At 42.5% G+C, this 24,462-nt stretch overlaps 1 protein-coding gene across 2 annotated transcripts in view; it reads left to right on the forward strand.

Moving 5' to 3' along the window:
- CLSTN2 (calsyntenin 2) overlaps positions 1–24,462 on the forward strand; it is a 674,371-nt gene that overhangs the window by 469,406 nt on the left and 180,503 nt on the right. The window lies entirely within an intron of this gene.

Genomic DNA, 24,462 nt, shown 5'->3' on the forward strand with positions numbered 1-24,462 from the left:
CCTTTAAATGTTCGAATATTTCCCCCTCCCCAGTGAAAAGCCTCATTTTCCTATTAGTTTTAGTTTTGCAACCAGAACAATAAAATCAACACAGCAGACAGCTGTGTGTCCATCAGCTCCCTCTGCATCTGACTGTCCATCACTGTCTCTGCTGGCTCCAGAAATATAGCAACTTCTAATTTCCCGAGACCTGGATTTTGTCCTTGAAATTGCTGCTAGCATGCTGTAAATAGACAATGAATTCTTTATTACTCTTCTAACTTTAGACTCAGGTCTAATTGTAACATTCTTTTGAATATTCCTGCAAGCTTGAAAGACTGCTGGGAGTTCTGCTTTCTCTCTTGAGTTGATTGGTAATCATGATAGTTATGATTTAATTTGTAGATGCCTTGTTTACTATGCCACTTGCTGGAACTGCCCCATAGCTACTTGGGTTTGAAATAAATGTGAGCTGAAGTTTCTAAACTGTTAAAGGTACAAATAGTATGAGGGGATTTTTTGAGGGAAATGATTTAAGGACTGGCCCTGCTACAGTGACAGTGATTGGCAAGACTTCCATTGCAGTAAGATCAGGTCTTATTGGATTATGGGACCACAGGCTATGGAGAGTACAGGATCTCTGTACATCCTGATGGAGTGCTCAATGTTTAATGAGCTACTACTATACTGGATAATACCTTAGGCAGGAGCAAGGACCTGAACAGTTTAGTTTTCAGTAAGGGAGAGTTAGTTTAGATGTTATGAAAATCTTTAACTATGAGGATAGTTAAGCACTGGAACAGGTTACCTTGGAAGCATGTGGAATCACTGTTATTGGAGGAAATGAAGAACAAGTTAGATACCTGTCATGGATGGTCTAGATCAGGGGTCGGCAACCTCTGGCACGCGGCTCGCCAGGGTAAGCACCCTGGCGGGCCGGGCCAGTTTGTTTATCTGCCGCGTCGGCTGGTTTGGCCGATCGCGGCTCCCACTGGCCGCTGTTCACCGTCCCAGGCCAATGGCGGTGGCGGGAAGCCGCAGCCAGCACATCCCTCAGCCGTGCCACTTCCTGCAGCCCCCATTGGCCTGGGATGGCGAACCACAGCCAGTGGGAGCCACGATTGGCCGAACTTGCCGATGCAGCAGGTAAACAAACTGGCCCGGCCCGCCAGGGTGCTTACCCTGGTGAGCTGCGTGCCAGAGGTTGCCAACCCCTGGTCTAGGTATATATGATCCTGCCTCTACATGAGGGGATGGAGTAGATGACCTTTTGAAGTCCCTTCCAGTCCTACATTTCTATTATTCAAATTGACAGACCTTGGATTATTGTCCTATAGGCCTTACCTTTAACTTGATCTTGTTTCAAGCCATTTTGAAGTACTTAAATGTTCTGTATTAATTAAGCAAAAAGACGTGGCAAGCTGTATATTTTTTGCTTGTTTTTTAAATCTTTCATTTCTAGTTTGAAATTTTAAATCAGCATCTCGTTGGTATACTATGTAGGAGTAGTAGCATGTCAGACATTCTTTGCTAATAGACAAAGACCCATATGCTCCTGACTACTACACAGCAAAGAGATAAGCAATCTACAGTAACTTATTACAGGATAATACAGAATCCTTCTGCATGAGGAAAATCCAGTGACATGGCTTACTTGTGGACTGCGAGATGCATCAGTGAAGCATCAGCATGAAAATTCCATTGGCGTGTACACAATGATTAAATTGGGGTGCCAAAAGTGTTAAAGCTGGCAGCAAATGCACCAAATTATACACTCCCAAATCAGTGTAAATCTTGAAAACAAAATTAATGCTTTTACAAGCACCATTAACTCCCATGCAGGAGGACTTAAACACAGCAGAAGCTGTTAAGTAGAGATCTTCTGTTTCATGGAGGAACTGTTGTTCCGCTGCACATATAAGATCTGTAGGTATTGGGTATTGTTTCCCGTACTTATGCTGCCTTTCTCATGTAAATCCTCCTTTCACTGATTTAAAAAAAACACATCCCTATCTTCCCTCTAATAATGTAGGAAGCACACACTTCAGAGGGAATGATGTAGCATGTTTTCCCTTGTGTGAATCTTTTCTTGCACCTCATCAAAGGTTAACACTGAGTGTAGAATATCACAAATCCTCCTCCTCTACCTCCCTTCCCCCCCAAAAATCTTAATTTTCCCCTTACATTTAAAATATGAAGACCAGGAAATAATAGAGGTGCCAATATAATTGTAAGAATACGTAAAAGGTTGTATACACTATATTATGGCATGTAATACCCAATGTATAAAAGCAGTAATTGTTAATAATGTCTAGAATTCAGTAATAGCCATGTATACAACATATGCTTTTGTGCTAATTTCTAGTAGACATCATCGGTATAGAAAATATAGAATAATATATAAAAATTCTCTAATTTAGCGTGGGTAAGATATGCCCTCTGACTGCTGTGATTTCATAGGAACAGGTAGTTGATCTAGTCCGTTTCTCAAATCAGGAAACAAAATAAGGCATTATTATAATTATCTGCATATGATCTTTTTTAAAAAATAAGAGGGGGTGTGGGAAGAAAAGGAAAAGTATGTTCTTGTTGGGAGCTGTGGTGAATGTAGGTGGAGTCATGTTTGTTTCTGAAATTGTAGCCACTTGACGTTTTTAAATACTTGTCAAGTATTTAAACAGTGAAATAACAAAACAACCAAAGTAACTCTGTCAGTGTTGATGTTTTGATAAAAGAACAGGAGTACTTGTGGCACCTTAGAGACTAACAAATGTATTTATTTATTGATAGTTTGTCTCACCACCCATTCCGCCCTCAAATTAGTGTGATGGGTTGGGCTGCCTTTGACAAAGCTCCCACCATTTTACAGCAATGGGTGTGCCTCACCAGTTGGCCCTTCTGGGAAAAATCCAGATGAGTGAGCAAAGACCTCTGCCGTCTGTTATTTCTTTTACTGAAATCAAAACCCTCCACTGTTTATCACAATGTACCTAAACATTAAATGCTGGTGAATCCCAGTTTGACTCCCCAAGAACGTTGTTATTTTAGTTTGCCCTTTTCTTTACATAAGGAATCTCAAATCCATAGTTGAAGGGCAAACATTTCAGAAATCAGTGGCTGTTACCTTTGCCTATAGGAAAGGAACGGCAGCAGATAACATAACATGGTGGATAGGGTATTACAAGTCTGATTATATGTTCAGTCACCAAGTGTGGCACAGAGTGCTAAGAAAGCTGTAGAGGAAATAAAGCCTTCTCATCCCAAAAGATTTGCTTAGAATATCACTGCTCATTTCTAGTTAGTATACGAAAGACTTCTTTATTTTAAAAATGAAATGAACTGGGGCAAATCCTGCCCCCTCTTCTGTGGTCACAGAAGGCATAGAGACAGTGGAACTGGTATGTAGGGAGGGGTTGGCATTTCCACTAGGCGACCCTAGGCAGTCGCCTAGGGCGGCAGGATTTGAGGGGCGGCATTTTACCATCCTCGGCGGAAATTTGGCGGCGGGGTTTCCTTCCGCTCCGGGTCTTCAGCGGAAATTCAGGGGCGGGTCCTTCACTCGCTCCGGGATCCACCGCCGAAGTGCCCTGAAGACGTGGAGCGGAAGGAACCCTGACGCCGAATGCTCAGAGGAGGAGCGCTGCCGCCTAGGGCGCAAAAACCCTGGTGCCACTCCTGTATGTAGGGAGGGGTTGGCGGCGAAGGGGCTGTATATCTCTAGAGATCCAGGTCTAGTGGAAGGCAGTGTTGGTAGATCCACTGTTATAATGACCCTCTAATGCTTGAATCTTGCAAAGTGGCACAAGATTAGTAGAAGCTATTGCTGTTTCTGGATTGCAGTAGCAGCTATAGAGCCACTCAATGGAACCTGGTGTTATAAATGTGAAAGTTGATACACAGAAGTGCTGGAAAGAGACTCCTCTTTATTTCCTGGCCCCAGTCACCTGACAAGAAGATTGTAAAAGTGTTAATATCCCTTTCTCATGGCAGAGAGCATTATCCACTAACTTGTGATTACTGTTAAAGGTTAGGGAGGATTCCTTTCCCCACCCTTTTCTCCTCTGAGATAAGATCAGCTATTTGGGCTTCAAAGAGGGGTAAGGGTTTAGTTTACTGTTCAAATGCAGGCTAGTTTTTGTCAGCTCTAAAGTAGTCTATATTACTGGACAAATTATGAGACCGTTTTGCCATATTGTAGTAGATCAGAATCTCTGATCAGCCTAGCAGAAATGAAAATTAACCCGAGAATAACTTGCTTGTTGTCTCTGTAAAAATGTTCTGTCTTTTCTGCACCCAATATATGTGGCTTATTGAATACTTCTAGCTGGAGTAATTGTAGTATTGCTCTGAAATAATAAAATATCGATATTCCTTGAGTCATCTCATTACTGATAAACAACAAAAGTTAGTCTAGAACAATGCATGGTCTTACTCGATCTCCTCCCATCACCAGAGCTTATGGCAGTTTACAACTTTGCAACTTATCAAATGGATGTTATGGTACAGATTGGAAGAGAGTAGAGATGTTATTCCGAAAGATTTTAGAGTTTACCATCAGAAAAACATAACAGAGAAAATGTGCATATAATTAAGTCATCTGCTGTACAACTTGTTTACAAAGGTGAAATGTAAATGGGAGACTGAAAAATGAGTTTATCTGAAACTGAGTAGAAAATTTTTGTCCTGGCAGTAAGAGCATATCTAACTCCTTGTTCTTCAGATTCTGTCAAAACAAAATTCTTACCCTCAGGGTTCAGTAAAACTAGTTATGTCTTCACTGCCGCTGAGAGTGAACCTCCCAGACCAAGTGGACAAACTCACACTAGCAAGCAGGCTTGAGCTAGCACACTAAAAAACTGTATGAATGTTGTGGCTCTGGCAGAGACTTGGGCTAGCCACCCAAGCTCAGAGCCGGGGTGTCAGGTGGAGTTTCTTCCCAAGCTGCAACATCCACACTCCTATTTTTAGTGAGCTAGCTTGAGCCCCACTAGCATGAGTTTATCTCCCCAGCTAGGGAATCTTGCAAGTTTCTAGTTTCTCTCTAGAAGGAAAGGTTGGTGTTGCCAATCCAAAACACAGCCTGTGAATAAATTACACATTCAGTTCTTATGCCTGAAGGTAAAGAAGTGCTAGCCTGATATTTGCAAAGATATTGCTACATTTCTTGATATTTCTCTTTTTGCTCTTATGGCTACATTTTGGCATTCTTGGCCTAGTGAAGAATAATTTACATACCACCTCTTCTGTCTCTATGGTCTGAGCTATGACCAAAGGGATCTTTTTTTTAAAAAAAAGGTTGTGCTCTGTATGTCTAAACCATAAGTCTGAAGTAGTTAACATCAGTTTGATGGATAAACTCTCATTATCTGGAGGGTTAAAAGAATGTACAATAAAATCTGGTGTCATTTGTGATAAGTTAGCTGAGGCTGTTACATTAGGCTTTCCTTGCTATTTCTCTCTTGCCATAGATCAATGACCCCGAAAGCTGTTTTCATTGTTTTTTCTTCTCAGTTTAATAAAATATTGAAATATATGTTTAATTCTCTTTTCCATATATTTGGACTCTTCTGTCTTCTGCATGATTCATGTATGTACTTTGTTTTCCCTCTGGTCATTGTTGTGTAAATGAAAAATTACTGCAATAAAAATTAGTGAAAAGTTAAAAGAAAAAAACACAACTGACAAACAAAATCCACTAAGTAGTTCAGGCTTCAGGGCTCCTTTAAGTTTCATCCAACTGCAACTACTGCCAAAGGGACATTCCAGGAGATGAAGATAAATGGAGGTCCACAGAAGCACTCCAGCCATACCTCTGCTTACTTAGATACACCCCCAATGTGTCCCCTATCCCAGATCAGGGTGGCACAGAACAGCACAACCCATGGATTCACCTTCCACTAGGTGAATTTTTGAGTAGCCAATGAAGCCAGATATGTGGCTGCTTTGTACCACTGGATCTGTTAAAAAAAACTCCTGTGTAGAATACTTCAGTTTTCAGTAGGGGCCGTCACTAGGGGGATGTGGGGCCTGGGACAACCCCCCCCCCCCCTAGGCCCCACCCCTACTCCACCCCTTCCTCAAGCCCCTGCCCACCTCTTCCGCCCCTGTCCCACCTCTTTCCAGCTTCCACTCCCTCCCCCGAGTGATGCCAGGAGCTGGCAGGGTGGAGCGGGGCGGGCTAGGCTTGCTGCTGCTGCTTCCCGCCAGTGAGTGCGGGCCCAACTCCTGCTGCTGTCGCCAGGCCCCCCACAAAGCCTCCAGGCCATCCAGGCCCCTCGCACCCTAACGCCACCCATATTGGGCTGGCCTAGCGCCCCCAGCATGACATGCACAGAACCATCCCTAGTGTACAGTGATTTAGGGCAGCCGCTGTGGGGCCCCCCAAAGCGCGGGACCCATGAAGACCACCCCGATTCACTGTACACTAGGAACGGCTCTGGTTGTGCAAAACATGCATGCAAACATGAGCATCCATGTTTTGACTTGCTTTGAAATTTCATGCACAATGTAGTAATGCCACTGTAACTGGATGCGTATGCATGTCTACATTACTTGCACAATGTCAGCAACCTCCACATTTTGTGTATTTGGCCTTTAGAGTCAAATCCTGTGGAAGGAGCACCAGACAGAAACGTGTGGTAGGTTGAAGATTGAAGTCTTAGCCCAACCAGATAAGCTGCCTACACTGCCAGGCTTGAGCATGCTAAAAGAAGTAATGAATGCAGATTGCTCTTCCTACCTATGCAAGGTTTGGCCCAATGGAGGGTACCATTGGTCATGTTCCGGCCTGCACACATTACCTATTTGTAGGGAAGCTATGAAGGTTAACCTTCAGGATTATCTTCATAGCACATGGGAGGATACACGGTCTTATTTTTTGGGATCTCTGCTCCTGCTGTCCCCCAGCACAACCAGTACATATCTATTATGCTATTTTGGGGCCTGCTCAGGCATGTAGGGGCCGCAAGAGTTAGTCTATACTGAAGAGTCTGACTAGGATACACAATAAAAAATATCATAAAACAAATTCACAAGCCTAATTACTGAAAATCTTCTCTCTTGTTGGATCCCACTAGCAAAAGATACAAGAGGGAGGGAGAGCACCGTTACAAGTCTCCAGAAAATTTATAATCTGCAATATATACGTGCAATAAGTTCAAAGAGCATTGCTAGCAGTATAGTACACTGTGCTAAATATTTTAATGGAGATTTTTATAGGATTTTATAGAAACATCTGACCCTATAGTTGATTTATTAGAGCAGTTAAAACTCAAAGGAATTGCTCAGATTAGCTTTTCAGGCCATCTAAAAAGTTTATGTATTCTAGGCTCCCCAAAAAGCTCACCCTTTGGTAACATTTGGCAGCAGCTAAAAATTGCCTTACATTACCTCATCAAGAGTGTCATAACTTTAAATCTGACTTCAAGCCCCAAAAGGCAAAGATACCCTAGATCTGAAAATCTAGGCTGATACCTACATTTTCTCTTCTTTGTGCCCCCTCTTCCCTAGCATCCAAAAAAGAGAGAGAGAGAGAGAAATCTGAAAGGCAATATTGTGTCTTAATACTGGAGTTCAAGCCAGAATTTTCAGCCTTCACGGTGAATTTCCTTGCATTTGGGAATTTCAATCAGAGCCTTAATGTTGGTTGGTTGGTGGGCTTTTTTGGTACTTGACTTCCCTGAATTGTTGAGCATGCACTGACTTTCACACATTGTGAAGCTTAAAATACCAAAGTATTTCAGAGTGGGAACGCAATTTAAGGTCTTCCCTTTGACTTTGTAAATAATTTAACAGTTTCAGGGTGTCTGTGAATTGGTCTGTAAAATCCATTGTCTCTTAAGAATAATTATAATGAAGTATATAGTGTAACAGTAATGTGGAGAGGGTAGAGAGGTAGAAAATACCATGATGCATTTTTTTATCTTACTCTGCAAATATAAATATGTAATGAGAAAGGAGAGAACATTCAGAGAGGATTTACCGAATGACATAACAAACCTGCAATGTAATTTGCTATATTAATACACTAGGACTGTCTTCAGAAAGTCTGTGCTTTCACGTATGCCTTTTTATTCCATGGATCTTCTATTTGTCCTGAGATGTGCACATTATTCCTGATAAACTTGGCTATCATTCATCTAGCATGCATACATTCAGCTATATTTTCATATAATTGCAGACACTATCTGTAATTTGTGTGTGTCCAAAAGAGAGAGAATTACTTACCTGTAACTGTTTTTCTTTGAAGATATATAGCTGTAGTAGAGTTTTAGTATGAGAACTCCTTCCAAAGTGGAACTCCCATAGTTCTAAGTTCATGTGTATTAACTATGATGTTAGTTTTGCAATGTGCATACTTGTCCCTTACAAAACAGACATTTCGTGTAGGCTACCAAATAGATGGTAACAAGTTTCAATTACCACCATTGGAACAATATTAATATTTACAACAATATTAATAGAGGTGTAATGAGATTAGAAGATCTGGCTGCCATTGGGAATTGTGACCCAAAAACCTCTTGATGCTAACTGGCAGACGCCAAAAGGGTACAGGGATCCCTTGGGTTCACCAAAAGAATGTTGTGTAAAGTCTCTAATGAAAACCTGTGGAACACTGGTCATCATAACCACTGCAAGATATCTGTATGGAGAAAAATTGTGTGGAGTTATGTATATGTACTAAAAATTATGTTCTCTAGATGTGTTGTTTAAAAACAAATCACTCAAAGGCAGTGTATCTTGAGACATTCTCCTCCAAAAAGGGAGGATTTATCTCCATGGAGGTCTATTGTGTATTGTATGTCATATAATAGGAGTCTATTAGCATTCTAAGTCAGATGCTAATGAAATGCTGGGAAACAACATGGGAATTGAATTGGGGGGTCTCAAGAGTTAAAAGCATGAATCTCTCTAGCTTGAGCTAAAGAGTCAGGCTCCATAGCCAGGGATGTAACTTCTGTGGGTCGGGCACAGAGGGGGACACCTAACACACACTAACCAATGGATTATACTTGCACATGTTTGCACTCAACTCTGTGCTTCATTTGCAGTTTTTCTTATAACTTTCCCCCTAAGGTTAGCCTGCCATCTTAGTAGCATATTCTTGAAACTATTAATTGTACATTGCCTAAATGTACGTTATCACAGTGGGTATTTTTACATAGTTGAGATTTGCCTCTATTCCCTAACCATATTCAGAGTTATCTGATGGCCATACACAAGACTGATTTCTTCACTGGTGTACACGTGGCAGGCTCTTTATACAGAATAGCATGTTTTTATGTGGTCCCAGAGATTGACAGAAGAAACTGAGGAGCTTAATTATTGACGAACTACAGGCCTAAATAAATTTGTTGATATTAATTTACATTTCTAGCCTCTGTCTTTACAAGAACCATACCCCTCTTTATGTATGTTGAACTGCTGTAAACATTTTACTTGCTCAGCTTATTTATGTTTCGAAAGCAAGAAAAGTGGAAGACATAGTTGGCACAATTCATCTCTCGTTCTCCAATAGTTTGCTAGTGCACAAATATCCATTATATATCAATGTAAATTATCTGCTATTAGCAATGGAGGAGGATAAAGTGTCTGTGCAAATTTTTAGATCTCTCACCTGCTTTTGATACCATGGAGCGTGAGGTTTTATTGGGATGTGTGAGAGGTCTATAGTAGCAGAGGATGGATTACTCCTTTGGTTGTTCTATTCATTTCTAGGTGGGATGTCCCAAATATTGGAATTGTGCAACTGCTATTTTACTCAAAGGGAATGTCTACACTACAAAATTAGGTCAATTTAATAGAAGTCGACTTTTTATAAATTGATTTAATACAGTCGCTTGTGTGTATCCCCACTAAGCGCATTAAGTCGGCGGTGTGCGTCCACAGTACCGAGGCTTTCAGAGTGTTTCACTGTGGTAGCTGTCCCACAGTTCCCGCAGTCTCCGCCGCCCATTGGAATTCTGGGTTGAGATCCCAATGCCTGATGGGCAAAAACAGTGTCGCGGGTGGTTCTGGGTACATGTAGTCAGGCCCCCCTCCCTCCGTGAATCGTTTCTCGCCTTTTTTCCTGGGTTACCTGTGCAGATGACATACCACACCAAGCATGAAGCCCGCTCAGCTCACTGTCACCGTATGTCTCCTGGGTGCTGCTGGCAGACACGGTACTGCAGCATCCCCTTGCCTGCGGACAGCAGATGGTGCAATACGACCGCTAACCATCGTGGTCGTCCCGTGGGTGCTCCTGGCTGACCTCAGTAAAGTTGGTCAGGGGCGCCTGGGCAGACATGGGTGCTCCTGTCCGGCCTTGGTGAGGTCGGTCGGGGGCGCCTGGACAAAAATGGGAATGACTCCAGGTCATTCTCTTCTTTAAGTTTTGTCTAATGGAGATTCAGTCCTGCCTGGACTATCATGCCAACCAGAGGCTCTGCCTCAGGCTGCTCTCCCAGTTGGCAGCACCGCGCAGTCGCACCTACCCCAGCCTACCCCTTGTTCCCATGGCTCATGAAGCCTGGACAGTAGTAAGGAGCAGTTCAACTATAGGCTGAACAAGTGCATAATGGTAGTTTAAAAGCTCGCTGGCACAGTTTACTGACTCGGTTAGACCTCTGGGAAACCAATATTCCCATCGTTATTACTACTTGCTGTGTGCTCCACAATATCTGTGAGAGTAAGGGGGAGACGTTTATGGCGGGGTGGGAGGTTGAGGCAAATTGCCTGGCTGCTGATTGCGCGCAGCCAGACACCAGGGCGGTTAGAGGAGCACAGCAGGGTGCGCTGTGCATCAGAGAAGCTTTGAAAACTAGTTTCATGACTGGCCAGGCTACGGTGTGAAAGTTCTATTTGTTGATGAAAACCCGCCCCCTTGGTTCACTCTACTTCCCTGTAAGCCAACCGCCCTCCCCTCCCCGCTTTGATCTCTGCTTGCAGAGGCAATAAAGTCATTGTTGTTTCAAATTCATGCATTCTTTATTAATTCGTCACACAAATGGGGGGATAACTGCCAAGGTAGCCTGGGAGGGGTGGGGGAGGAGGGAAGCACAGGGGTGAGGTAGTTGTAGGAGCACCCCTAGAATGTCATGCAGCTCATCATAGAAGTGGCACGTCTGGGGCTCTGACCTGGAGTGGTCGTTTGCCTCTATGGTTCTTTGGTAGGCTTGCCTGAGCTCCTTAAGTTTCACATGGCTCTGCTGTGGGTCCCTGTTACAACCTCTGTCCTTCATGTCCTTGGAGATTTTTTCAAATATTCTGGAATTTCGTCTTTTGGAATGGAGTTCAGATAGCATGGATTTGTCTCTCCATACAGCGATCAGATGCAGTACCTCCCGTTCGCTCCATGCTGGAGCTCTTTTGTAATTCTGGGACTCCATGGTCACCTGTGCTGATCAGCTCACCACGCTGGCCAAACAGGAAATGAAATTCAAAAGTTTGTGGGGCTCTTCCTGTCTACCTGGCCAGTGCATCTGAGTTGAGAGTGCTATCCAGAGCGGTCACAATGGAGCACTCTGGGATAGCTCCCAGAGGCCAATACCGTCGAATTGCGTCCACACTGATCCCAAATTCGACCCAGCAGGTCGTCGGGGAGGAGTATAGAAATCGATGTTAAGAGCCCTGTAAGTCGACAAAAATGGCTTTGTCGTGTGGATGGGTGCATGGTTAAATCGATCTAATGCTGCTAAATTCGACCTAAACTCATAGTGTAGACCAGGGCTCAGAGATCTCTGTGGGTAGAGGGAGAGGGTCAGTTCTTTTTCATTTCTTTTCAGTGTGTATTTGAGACCATTAGGAGAAATCAGGCCTGATCCAAAACACACTGAAATCAATGGAAAGAGTCCAAGTAACTTCAGTGGGATTTATATCAGACCCTGAGTGAGAAAATTTAGGCTCCAGCATATTTGGCGTGCTGTTCATGTTTGTTCCACATTCCCATCTCATCCTATCCGGTTGGTGCAGTAACACCAATAGCCGAGTGTGTTTGTAAATTTGGAGAATAGATGAGGTGATTCGTCTGAGGCTTAATTGAGTCAAGACTGAAGTGATGTTTATTTGAAAACCACCAAGAGAGTGTATGAGGATAGTACCTGCATTCCTGGCTGGCAGAGCACCTACCATTTGTGACCGAAGTTCACAGACTTAGGGATTTATTAGACCCAGGGCTACTTTAATAAAATCATATAGCAGCCGTAGGTGAAAGAAAGTGACCTTTCCTTTCAGATGTGGATCTTGCAACCATCATTCATGCCATTCCCGATTCAAGAGTAGACTGTGGTGATTCAGTGGGGTGTACATTGGGACTGCTCAGAAGTGAGTGCAGAATGTAGCATCTGCTCCTTGAGTGCTGTATTGTACAGGGCATACACAACAGCAATACTTCAAGAGTTGCCCTGGTTTCAAATAGTTTCTGGGTGAGGCGCAAGATGCTGCGTATACCCCATAAAGCACTGAATGAATCGGGACCCAGTGGGACTGCATCTCTCCTCTGGCCCCGCTGCCATAACTGAGATTAGTAGAAGCACTAGTTCTGGAAGTACTTCAACAGAAACAAAGGGGAGCTGGTGAGAGAGCTTTCTTCTTGGAGGGGTCTCTTGCTCTGGGTTCAGAATGCTTTCCTCTTGGTCCTCTAGAGCTTGGATTTATCAGCCTTTCAGGAGTGTGCAAGGCCCATCTTTTTCCTAACAGACATTTGGGAAGGTCAGAAGGTGACGGTAGGATGATTGAATTTGGTTAGAGTATCTTGAATTTTCTTTTGGGAGAGTTTTTAAATTGGACTTTTACAATTAGGAATTTAGAGAACCAAAATACATAGCTCTGGATCTGGGGAGGTGTCTAGAGTACTGAATATGATGGGAGCCAGAGAAATAAAAATAAGTAACTACTTTTATTCATTGACTGTCACAGTGCCCTGACTAGCTTGATTTCTCCTTCTTGTCAAAGAAAGAGGAAGTATATACACTGCAGGTGAACATAAACAGAGTAGTGCCTTATGAGTTAGCAGGTGTCCCCTTCAAACCATAATTTTATTCTTAGCCCATTCTGAGTTTGAAATATTGATGCTGCTTTTAGACCATGATTACTGTATAGTGTTAGTGTCTAGGGTGTAGGATGTCAAATCCATAACAGTTAAGTAGGTTGGATTATGTACCTTAGAATTTAATGGATTGATATCAGATACCACACTGGGCGCATTAGGAGAACCCATTGTAAACTATAAAACCATGATTATTTTGTGTGGAGGAATACAATGATATTCTTTCCATTTAAAGAGTCAAACGAATACAGCAAGTTCATTTTTTAATATTCTAGTGCATTTTCAAGGGAAGGAAAACCTGTTACTGTATGCTGTATCTTTGAAAATAAACAGTTTAAATAGGATTATTCACCTATGCAAATGTAGGAGCATGCTTAAACATCTTGTTGGTTAAGAGTCTAAAACTGTAGCTCTTAGCAGGCCCGCCAACAGCAATTCCAGGCCCCAGGGCAAAACAGTCAATGGGCTCCCTAGAAAGGGATGGCTGAGGTTTTTGGGTGGTACTGCACCTGTGTTGGCTGGTGTCCAGGGAGGTCCTGCCAGCTGCGCTGATGGTGCTCAGCAAGCTGCCAGCTGCGCTGCTGGGCACACACTTCCAGCATGGCCAGGGCTTCCACATGCCCGCCCAACTGCCTTCACCGCCCCCGGTACCACCCCGAGCACACCTAGGAGCCCTGTTGCCCAACTGGGCAATTTAAAAGGGCCCTGGGGCTCCTGGCCACCACCACTGCTAATGCAGCGCGATGGCGGCTAAGGGCCCCTGGGCCCTTTTAAATTGCCTGGGCCCTGGGCAATTGCCCCCTTTGTCCCCCGACCCCACGGATAGTTCCCTCTAAGGTGCATGCCTGGTCGGCCGCACACGAAAAAATAAAGGGCCACCCACCTAATTAGCAGGCGTGGCTCCACTAATTAGGTGCCTGGACCCTGGAGAAGACGCACATGTAACTTGAGGTGGTGGCCTTGGGGGGAAAGGGGGTAGGTGGGAGGGGGCGAGAAGAGGGGGTGGGGGAAATTTGGAACATGCAGGGCTGAGGCGGCCAGAGAAAGAGGCAACTTTCCCCAGCTCCCGGGCTGCAGCTGCCAGGGAGAGATGGCCCTCCTTCCCAGCCTCAGCTCTGTGGCTGCTGTGGCAGGGGAGAGACCCCACTCCTCCCCAGCCCCAGCTCGGAGGCTGCTGCAGCGGGGAAGAGAGGAAGAACCCCCTCCCCCTTCCCAGACCCAGCTCGGGGGCTGCTGTGGCGGGGGAGAGAGGGCACATCCATCACTTTAGAAAGGTAAGACTACTGGTATTAAAATATGAGTTATGTGCTTTTATTTGTAGAACAGAAAAACGTTAATTATAATTAAGGGGTTTTTTTATATAGCACTTTTATCCAAAGCGCTTTACAATGGTTAGCTAATGATACAAACAACATTTGGAAAGATCATTAAGTGGTCCGCCAAGAACCTCAGCAATTTTCAAGTGGTTCACAAAAATAAAAGGTTTGAGAACCACTGTTTTATGGCATAATATGCTCTAAATCCTCTAAGTATTCTCAGCAGTCAGCATTCACAACAAAACTTATTCTATAGGTAATGTAATCATTTCAGACTTTCTGGCCTTAAATGTATCTAGTGCTGCCACTCCAACATGAAAAATTACTTTTATTATATTTCTAACCTTAATTTATCACCAGCAGACCAACACTGAGTACAGCTCACTTGTTTAGATTTAGAAAATAAATGCTATGCTGCAGTTGTATACAGCCTTTTTACTTTCCTAGAACTTCCAGTGTCATGGAAACTCTTAAAGCATGAAAAGAATTATTTATTCTTTTTTTTTTTGTATTATAATAGTTTTTGATGTGCTTTTTGTCTGTATAATTTGTTTTGCTCAGGTTATATTTTATGTATGATGCCTGTCTTCTCTATTTTAACTTTCAAAGTATTAATTGTAAAAGCTTTTCTCTCTTTTAGACTGTTTTTACCAGAAGAAGACAAATGCTTCCCCCACTCAATTTCTCAGGGTATTAATTGGGTCTGTTTGTCTATCATGTCCTACACTACAGTATCTAAACTCTGATGATAGTAATCAAGTTCCATGTAATATTATCTATGCAGGACTACATAATGAATTCTGCCTTTAACTTTCCAAGGTACTTTCAAGATTTTCCTCCCTTTTGGTTTAATCCTGCTCCAATTTACTTCACTGGGAGCAAGTTTGGACTCCATAGAGTTATTTTAATCTGAACTGGCATCTTAAAATATCAGTGAAGGGGGGTTGGAGTAGGAAAAGTGAAAAGTGTAGAAATGGTGTGTTATTATCTAAGGCGCTGATCCAGCAAAAGACTCAGGTCAGGTGGGCCCCCTGTACCACCATGGAGCTTTATTGAAGTCAAGAGTCCTACATGTTGATGATATTCTAGTTCAGTAGTAGTAAAATACTGTACAAAGGGGGGAAAGTGGTTAAAATTGTAGTATGGGACCCAAAGCCAAGGTAGATGTTAAAGGAACTGCTTTTACCCAAAGACCACTATTTTTAACCTGCTACAGTTCTCATAATTAATTTCTGATCGGAGAAGAGTTCAAAATAGGGGCTGATTCCCCATTCTGTTACATCAGTTTTGGGCCAATATAATTCCATTGTTACAGCTGCATATAACTGTTGCAAAAACTGGAGAATCGTGACCATAACGTACGAGAATGAGAACACATGGTGTGGAATAAAGATTTTATTGGCATGAGTTGTGAATACTGTATTACTCCCACAGAGCAAGAATTATTGTCTAGCCCAAAAAAGCCAGAATTTTTCTATTTCTTTGAAGACAGTTGGAAACTCTTGTAAAATACTCCACTCCATTGCTGTCTGATTTGTTCAGGAAGTTACACATGATGTCAGGGGCATTCAAACTGGAGAAGTCTCTAAATTTTGTTCATTATTTGTTAGTGCCATAGTGACAGCCCTTCATAGCATCTACTGCTTTGCTGATATAGTTTATCTTGTCTCTTTTGGTTAAATTTTTTATTCCTAACAAGGCCAATCTTATTTTAATTCAAAATTGTTCATGTGAAAAAGTTCCATAAATCCCAGCTTTACCATGATTAAGCAAATAGACACAGAGAAATTTCTTAGAAACATGGGCCTTTTTAGACAAAGATTAGATTTGCAAGATAAATCTTGCTTTCAACATGTTCAATTTGGGTGTTTAAAAACGTAAAGATGGAGTCCAATATTCAAAGAAATATTTTAGTAAGTGAAAAGAGATCTTATTCCTGGAACATTTAAGACATACTTTGACGAAGTGATAGTGGGAAAGTTGCCACCCAATTTTATGAGATCTGTCTCTATAACATTTGTTGGGGTTAGTAAAAATCTAACAATATTTTCCCCATACCATTATGATTCTGAAGAGAAGATAGAATTCAGCCACATTAATCTTTATGGACAAGGGACCTAAAAACTGGAAACTGCCTTATATTGCTGAAAGGAATCCCAGTAGTAAGAAAATACATCCTGCTTTTTGCTCATTGCTTCATGTCTGGAATTTATTGTTCCCTCTAGATTATTTTTTCTAAATTAAATCAGGGAGTTGTTTGCTTTATTTACTCACTGGTAAACCATGACCTTCCCATTTTTTTATTGATATCATTTATTGTGGATAATACTCTAACACTAAATGAAATCAGGGTGTAATATGTCTTCACAAAACCTGGTTTCTTTATGTACAAAGAGGTTTTAGTTTTGCTTTTTGACACAATTTACCCCCCCCCCAAAAAAAAAAAAAAAAGAGATGTAGATGAAAAGGGAATTCAAATTAAACTGTACATGTACATGCAAAATATTATAGGGTTGACTCATGATGAAATGGGCAGTGTGAGACAGACTGGAAAATGTATATTGCAGGGCAGGACCAAAAACTTCCTGTTCTTGTGTAAGGGCATGTCTACATGGTGCACCAATGTGCACCATGGGGGTGTGATTTCTAAAGCGCACTAGTGTGTTGCCCATTAATTGGTTCATGGTTCACTAGTGTGTTGCCCATTGGCTGGTGAGTACTAAAAGTTCCCTAATGTGCTTTAACATAGTAAATGAATATGAAAAGTCAAAGTGCCAGATTGTGAACCCTTAGAGTGGTGAACAGTTATTCTCAAGTCCAACTGACTGGAAAAGATTAATCTTCAGCTCACTAAGATGAAAAAGCAGTTCACAGTCTGGTGCAATGTTTTTAACTGCAATGCCTGTATGGTGCTCAGGATCTACAAAGCAAGACACTGTGTTACTCTACTGGATACTCCTTTCTCAGTAGTGACAACTTGAACCATAATTTCTTCTTCGAATGATGGACCCTATCTATATTTCACTGAGGGTTCACACCACACGTCCAGAATTGGAGATTTTTCAAGTTGGGACGCACATGTGTCCTTGGCTCGCCTCATGGTTTCATCTGAGGTGGTAAAGGTCAGGGCAGACCAACCACATCTCCAGTTTCTTCTCATCTCTGCATGGTCCAGGTCAGAACTATTAGCATACTTTTGCATGTGACACACTTTAAAAAATAAACAATTGCACATTGTTAGTTTTACTGTTTTTATTATTTTTATAGTAGTTTTTAGTAGTTTGCTAGTTTTAGGAGTAGGGTTGGGCTTCGCTTTTGGGGCGTTTTGTTCCCTGTGAACTTATCACCCCCGTACTTACATGCAGTTACTGGGCTATATCAAAAAACCCAGGCTTTAAAATCTGCGCCTTCTGTCCACATTCCTCCTTGTTTCATCGTTGACTCTATTGCTTGTGAAAAGTGTACATTTCAGCCAGGTGCAGTGTCTGGCAGTCCTTCCCAAACTATACCCGGCTCTCCACCTCATTCAGACCCTGGCCGGGCAACCCCCTGTGTACATTGGCCTGAGGCTGCCAGGAGTGTGCTTCCAACGATGGAGTCCGAGGCCAGCACCGGTGGTACCACCACTATGGATCCCATGCAAGGACCTAGTCTGGAGGTAAGGAAACACGCACATAAGCATCGCAGTAAGTCTTCCTGTAAGTCTAAGAAGAGAGAGACTCCTTCCATATGTTCCAGTCATGGGGATAGAATGGGCCCTAAAATGCACAGACATGAAAAGAAGCTACATAACTTGATGGATCCGCCGGTACTGAATGCAGACCTGCATGCACAGTCAACATCGGCATCCCTCAGAGCCAGAGAGCCATCCATTCCAGGGAAGACCATTGCTCCAGTTCCAGGGACTGAGAAAGTGCCCTTGACTCTAGGGAAGTTGGGAAAAGCACCAGAGTCTCAGGAAGTGTTTGCCCTGGGAGAGTCAAGGACCCCATGTCTTCTGGGGTCCTCTATTTCCAGGGAGATATCCTCTCCAGCACCAGACATGACACATCTGAGGCACTCCTCACCCTCATTCTGGCAGTGTATATGCTTCCGCCGGCTCCAATGGTACTGCTGATGGAACCAGTATCCAAGGATTCATCTTTGGAGGGCTTGGATGAGGGTAAAGGACAATGCATCCCTTCCCACTACCACAAATACCAATGGAGGCCTTCTACATCTTGGCAGTATCCTCCACTCCAGCTGCCGCACAGCCCCTGGTTTCTTGCGCCCTGGGGCCCTCCTCAGCACCCTCTGGATCTGTCCTACTGGCCCTGTTGGGAATCTTGGCCCCAATACCCTCCCTCAGAACCTGTCCATTCGGTCAGGGAGGCTTCACCTTTTTTACCACCTTGTAATACTTCAAGTAGACACTCGGAACCTGTAATGGAAGATGAGCCATTTAGTTCAGCTCTGACAGTACTGCCAGAACAGGAGAGATTCCTGTCATCCTCTCCTGATGTAGCTGTGACTTCGACATCCCCCTCCCCATATCCTGATGATTAGTACCAATTCCATGGTCTCCTGCACAGAGTGTCAGGTGAGTTTCACCTTCCCCTGGAGCAGATCCAAGGCATTCAGCATAAGCTGCTAGGTATGCTTCATTCATTGGGGCCAAGCAGAGTCACTCTACCACTCTACCAATGCGATCCTTGAGGGGGCAGAAAAAAGAGACTATGTACCTTCCAAGGAGTCCGCCCCACCCTTTATCACCTCAGATGAAACAACAGGGCAAGCCAAGGGCACATGCATGGACCAACGGACACTGCTACTTGAAAAATCTCTGGCTCTCAATGCATGGTGTGCATGCATACACCCTCAATGGAATACAGATGGGGATCACACATCTCGAAGAACCTTCAGTTACAGGTAAGTAACCTCCTCATTCTGGGAGAGACTAGTAAATTAAGTCTCTGTGTGTGTATGTGAGAAAGACAGAGAGAGAGAGGGATAAAAAGCTGACTGGCAGTTGCAAAAGCAGGTATGTGGGCAGCCTCACAGCATAACAGATTGATGGGTATGTAGATTAAAGGGGAATACATGAAAGTAGGATGTCTGGGTCTTGTGAGACTCCCAGCCCTTTAATCACAGAGGGTGGGGGTCTCAAATGAATTAGCACACACCCTGAAAGTTGTGGAGACAGTAAATTAAAATATGGTTAAGATATGGAATGTATGCTGATGAATGCTTGATATATATGAATGGTTAGGGAGGTGCCAGCCTAGAAAGGGAGTATCCATCGGCCGAAGAATGTGTCGAGTAGGACCACCAGACAACCCCCTGAGGGTAAACTGGGATCCACCCCATCACCTGGAAGGATGAGAAATACAAACTTTGGACAGTGTGGAGCCACCAGGAATGTGCCACTTTGGACAGGAGTGTGCCATCTGCTGATTGAGTCAGCAACAGCAGGATGAAACAGTTCCCATAGACTAACATAGGAATTAATTCCTATAAGAATGGACTCTAAAGACTGATGACTTTGAGTCTCTGGTTCTGCTGCCAGCCTCCAGGAGCATCAGGTGCACCTGACACAGACTCAGCTCCATCCTCATGACCAAGATACCTGGCCAGTAACTTGGCATTAGCAACTTCTAGGCTGGTAACTATAACACCTATACAGAACTTGAATGAATGACTGTGTGAATGAATCTCTCTCTCTCTCTCTCTCTCTCTCTCTCTGTATATATATATATATATGTGTGTGTGTGTGTGTATAAGAAATAAGTAGTCAAACAACGTTGTTTACTTTTATCTTTTGCTTTATCAGTATATTTACAATAAATGTGGCATCTTTGTCTTATCCCTCTTAATAAGATCCTGCTGGTTTTTATTCTATTGGTATAACATGTATGTGAGAAAGAGAGAGAGAGGGATAAAAAACTGACTGGCAGTTGCAAAAGCATGGTATGTGGGCAGCCTCACAGCATAACAGATTGATTGGTATGTAGATTAAAGGGGAATACATGAAAATAGGATGTCTGGGTCTTGTTCCATGCAAATCTCAACTAACAAACAGATTGTTGACATAAACAGACCTGAAGTGCACCCATCAAAACCAGGTGCCGGGTTGAAAATCAAAAACAGACAGATGGCAACAAACTGACACACTAAGGGACCCAGCTACGTACAGTATGCCTGACAGCCTGATATTTAGCATTGTGACTCTCCAGGGGTCCGTATATATAAAAATGGGGCAAGAAAGAATGTCTATTTATGTAAATATGAATCTGCTCGCTACAGGGCACCCTGCTTCTCTAAGATGTAGGCATGAAGCACAAAAGTACAGCATGTACCATGGAAATAAATGTCATCTTTTTTCCTGTGGGGAAAAGCATCCTTTTCTTATTATTTTCCATTAGAACCAATCTTACAGGCAAGTAAATCCTCTTCACAAAATAGCTACAACCCACCAACATAAAGAAGTCTACCCTTTCAAATTATGTACTGTGTGTTTTCAGCATTCAGCATCTAGAGAAGAGAACAGCAATGCTGTTGCACCTTAGTGAGTCCCCCTCCCCCCATCATTTAACCGGGATACAACTCTCTGAGGTCTCAGAGAACAGTCAGAGTAATCTTGGTCCTCTTGCTAAGAACAAATGTTGCATAGCGATGCTGCTCCTTCAAAATCTGATCACAAACATCCTCTTTGAATAAGCATAGGCAACGTGTTCATAACTAGTTTGGTCTTATAGTCAAAGGGGATGTTAAGACACAGGACAGGTTTCTAAGATAAGTAGGAGCCAAGCTATTGAAGCCTGTATTATGCTTCTTAAGAGATGCCGATGCCACCCACCTGATGCATAGATAGAATGATTAGTGTCACTGGTCATTTTATGATTTAAGGTCATAGGCTTTATTTGTTCCTTGGACACAGCACTTATTCAAACACATACTCCTCACAGCCACTGACACTGGTGCTGTCTCCATCTCTCTGTGCATCTCTGTGTCAACAGGCACCCCACTGAAATAACTGTGTCAACAGGCACCCCTAAAAATAAGAAATGATTTGAAGATTAATGCAACAAAATACTTCACTATCATGGGAGACAAAAGACCAACTTGAGCTATGACCTTGTTCTTTTTTCTGAGGTTTCAGTGCAGGCAGAAACTGCCTCTCTTCAAGAGATTTATTGATCCCTTAAAGTACAATAAACTGTTGGATTACACTGTAAAAGTGTTTAATATCCCGTGGATTTTGATAGCCCATTAACAAAGGAGTGCAAATGTATAGCCTGCTCTTTCTATTCATTTCTCAATACAAATGTGGACCTTTTACTAAATATGTGTAGAAACAAATACTGGGGTTGATTTTGAATTCAGTTTCAAACATAAGACCAGAAAGGAATTTGTGATGACAGTCTTTTGGGATGTTGGGTAATCTAAATTAATTGACCCCTTCACTCCTCCCAGATCAACCATGGTTTGGGAAGATTTTCAATGGATTTTATTACTGTCAAGTCATTCTGGAAAGTCTCTTTCTGATTTGTCTGCTGTATGGTTTTAGCACGTAAAGAGTTAAAGGAATATATTTCATGTTCCTTCGATCACAGGTCAGTTTAACTATGCATAGTATCTGAGGGGTAGCCGTGTTAGTCTGTATCCACAAAAATAAGGAGGAGTCAGGTGGTACCTTAAAGACTAATAGATTTATTTGGGCATAAGCTTTTGTGGGTAAAAAACCCACTTCTTAGACATGCATGGACATGCATCTTAAGAAGTCTGTTTTTTACTCATGGAAGCTTATGCCCAAATAAATCTGTTAGTCTTTAAGGTGCCACCAGACCCCTCGTTGTAACTATGCATACTCTTCCTTTTTGGGCACACTGGCTAAGAGTGTTGTAACAAGACAGGTCTGACTATCTGGAGTCCTTAGCTTTCCTTGGTTTCAGGTCTGAATAGGGGCACACTGCAGTGGTGTTTGGTCCATGGTCACCTTCTATCCATGGTTGAAGAGAAAATGTCAGTGCTGATTTTATTAGAGTGATACACACCTGATAGCACAGGGATACTCAATAGGCAAATCACGGGCCAAACTTGGACCGACAGACCCTGTTTGGGCAGACCCTGAAACCTTTTTATTTACTTATGATTATCATTATTGTTATTATTTTCTTTGGAGTCTGGACCTTGACTATATCTTGACCAACAAATTTGGACCTTAATAAAAATAAACTGCTATAGTGTCTTAGGCTTTGGATACTTAGCAGAGTTTTACTTACTGGTGAAGAAGATAATCATTTACATCAAGTACCTATCTTCATTTGGGTCCCAAGTCACCAAAGCATTTAAACCTTCACTTTAGGCCATCCTTATTCAGCCAAAAAAAACCCCAAGGAGTCCTTGTGGCACCTTAGAGACTAACATATTTATTTGGGCATCAACTTTCGTGGGCTAGAACCCACTTCATCAGATGTATGAAGTAAAAAATACAGGAGCAGGTATAAATACATGAAAGGATGGGGGTGTTTTACCAAGTGTTAGGTCAGTCTAACGAGATAAATCAATTAATAGCAGGATACCAAGAGAGGAAAAATAACGTTTGAAGTGGTAAGAGAGTGGCTTATTACAGACAGTTGACAAGAAGGTGTGAGTAACAGTAGGGAGAAATTAGTATTGGGGAAATTAAGTTTAGGTTTTGTAATGACCCAACCACTCCCAGTCTCTATTCAGGCCTAATCTGATGGTATCTAGTTTGCAAATTAATTCCAGTTCTGCAGCTTCACATTGGAGTCTGTTTTTGAAGTTTTTTTATTGAAGAATTGCCACTTTGAGGTCTGTTACTGAGTGACTAGAGAGATTGAAGTGCTCCCCTACTGGTTTTTGAATATTATGATTCCTGGTGTGAGATTTGTGTCCATTTATTCTTTTGCATAGAGACTGTCCGGTTTGGCCAATGTACATGGCAGAGGGGCATTGCTGGCACATGATGGCATATATCACATTGGTAGATGTGCAGGTGAACGAGCCCCGGATGGTGTGGCTGATTTGGTTAGGTCCTATGATGGTGTCCCTTGAATAGATATGTGGACAGAGTACTAATTTCTCCCTACTGTTACACACACCTTCTTTTCAACTGTCTGTAATGAGCCACTTTCTTACCACTTCAAACGTTATTTTTCCTCTCTTGGTATCCTGCTGTTAATTGATTTATCTTGTTAGACTGACCTAACACTTGGTAAAGCAACCGCATGCATTCATGTATTGATACCTGCTCCTGTATTTTTTACTTCATGCATCTGATGAAGTGGGTTCTAGCCCATGAAAGCATATGCCCAAATACATTTGTTAGTCTCTAAGGTGCCACAAGGACTCCTCGTTTTTTTTGCTGATACAGACTAACACGGCTACCACTGAAACTTATTCATTCCTGGCACTTAGATGTCTATTAACAACAGCACTTAAACACAATGGACCATTTAGCTCCATCAGTTATTAGGATTTTAGCACATGCTGAAAGTTAAACATATGCCTAAGTGCTTTGCTGAATAGGAATGGACTTGTGAACCAGGATATTGGAGTTCTGTGGCAGGGTCCAGGGCCCACAAAAGCAGGGAACAGAAATATCTATAGACCTGCCAAATTGATGTTGAATCATTCAGCAGGGTGCAGAAGATAAAAATAGCAGAAAAAAATATACCAAGAAAGAAACTTTTTCTATCTTTTATAAACTTCTTTCATTTTGTACCCCTTGCATGTTGCTAACTCAATCCGATACTTCACATCTCCTCAATAGCACAATTGTCAGCTCTCCCTTTGGGGTGGGAGAGTGAAGAGGTGAGTAGAATAAGTAAAGAGGAAGTAACACAGAAAATCATCAGAAAAGTGGCTCCCTGGTCAATTGATAAAACTTGGTCCGCCTCCTGAAAAACACAAAGATGAATATACCATGAGCAGACTCAGACAAGAGGAGGAGGGCAAAACAATGTGAAGTAGTTCACAGCGCATAAAGCAAAAGGTGTTACTCGATCAATGTTGACTCTATGCCCTGTGGCATATAAGAATAAAACCACTCCAGATTCTTTGTTGTACTGCAGTTCACAGTGAAAGCAGATGTCAAATAAGAAAGCAGCATCTTGCAGGTGCCAGTTTATTTCCATA

This window comes from Trachemys scripta, chromosome 9 (assembly GCF_013100865.1).
Source record: "Trachemys scripta elegans isolate TJP31775 chromosome 9, CAS_Tse_1.0, whole genome shotgun sequence".
NCBI classification, from domain to species: Eukaryota; Metazoa; Chordata; order Testudines; family Emydidae; genus Trachemys; species Trachemys scripta.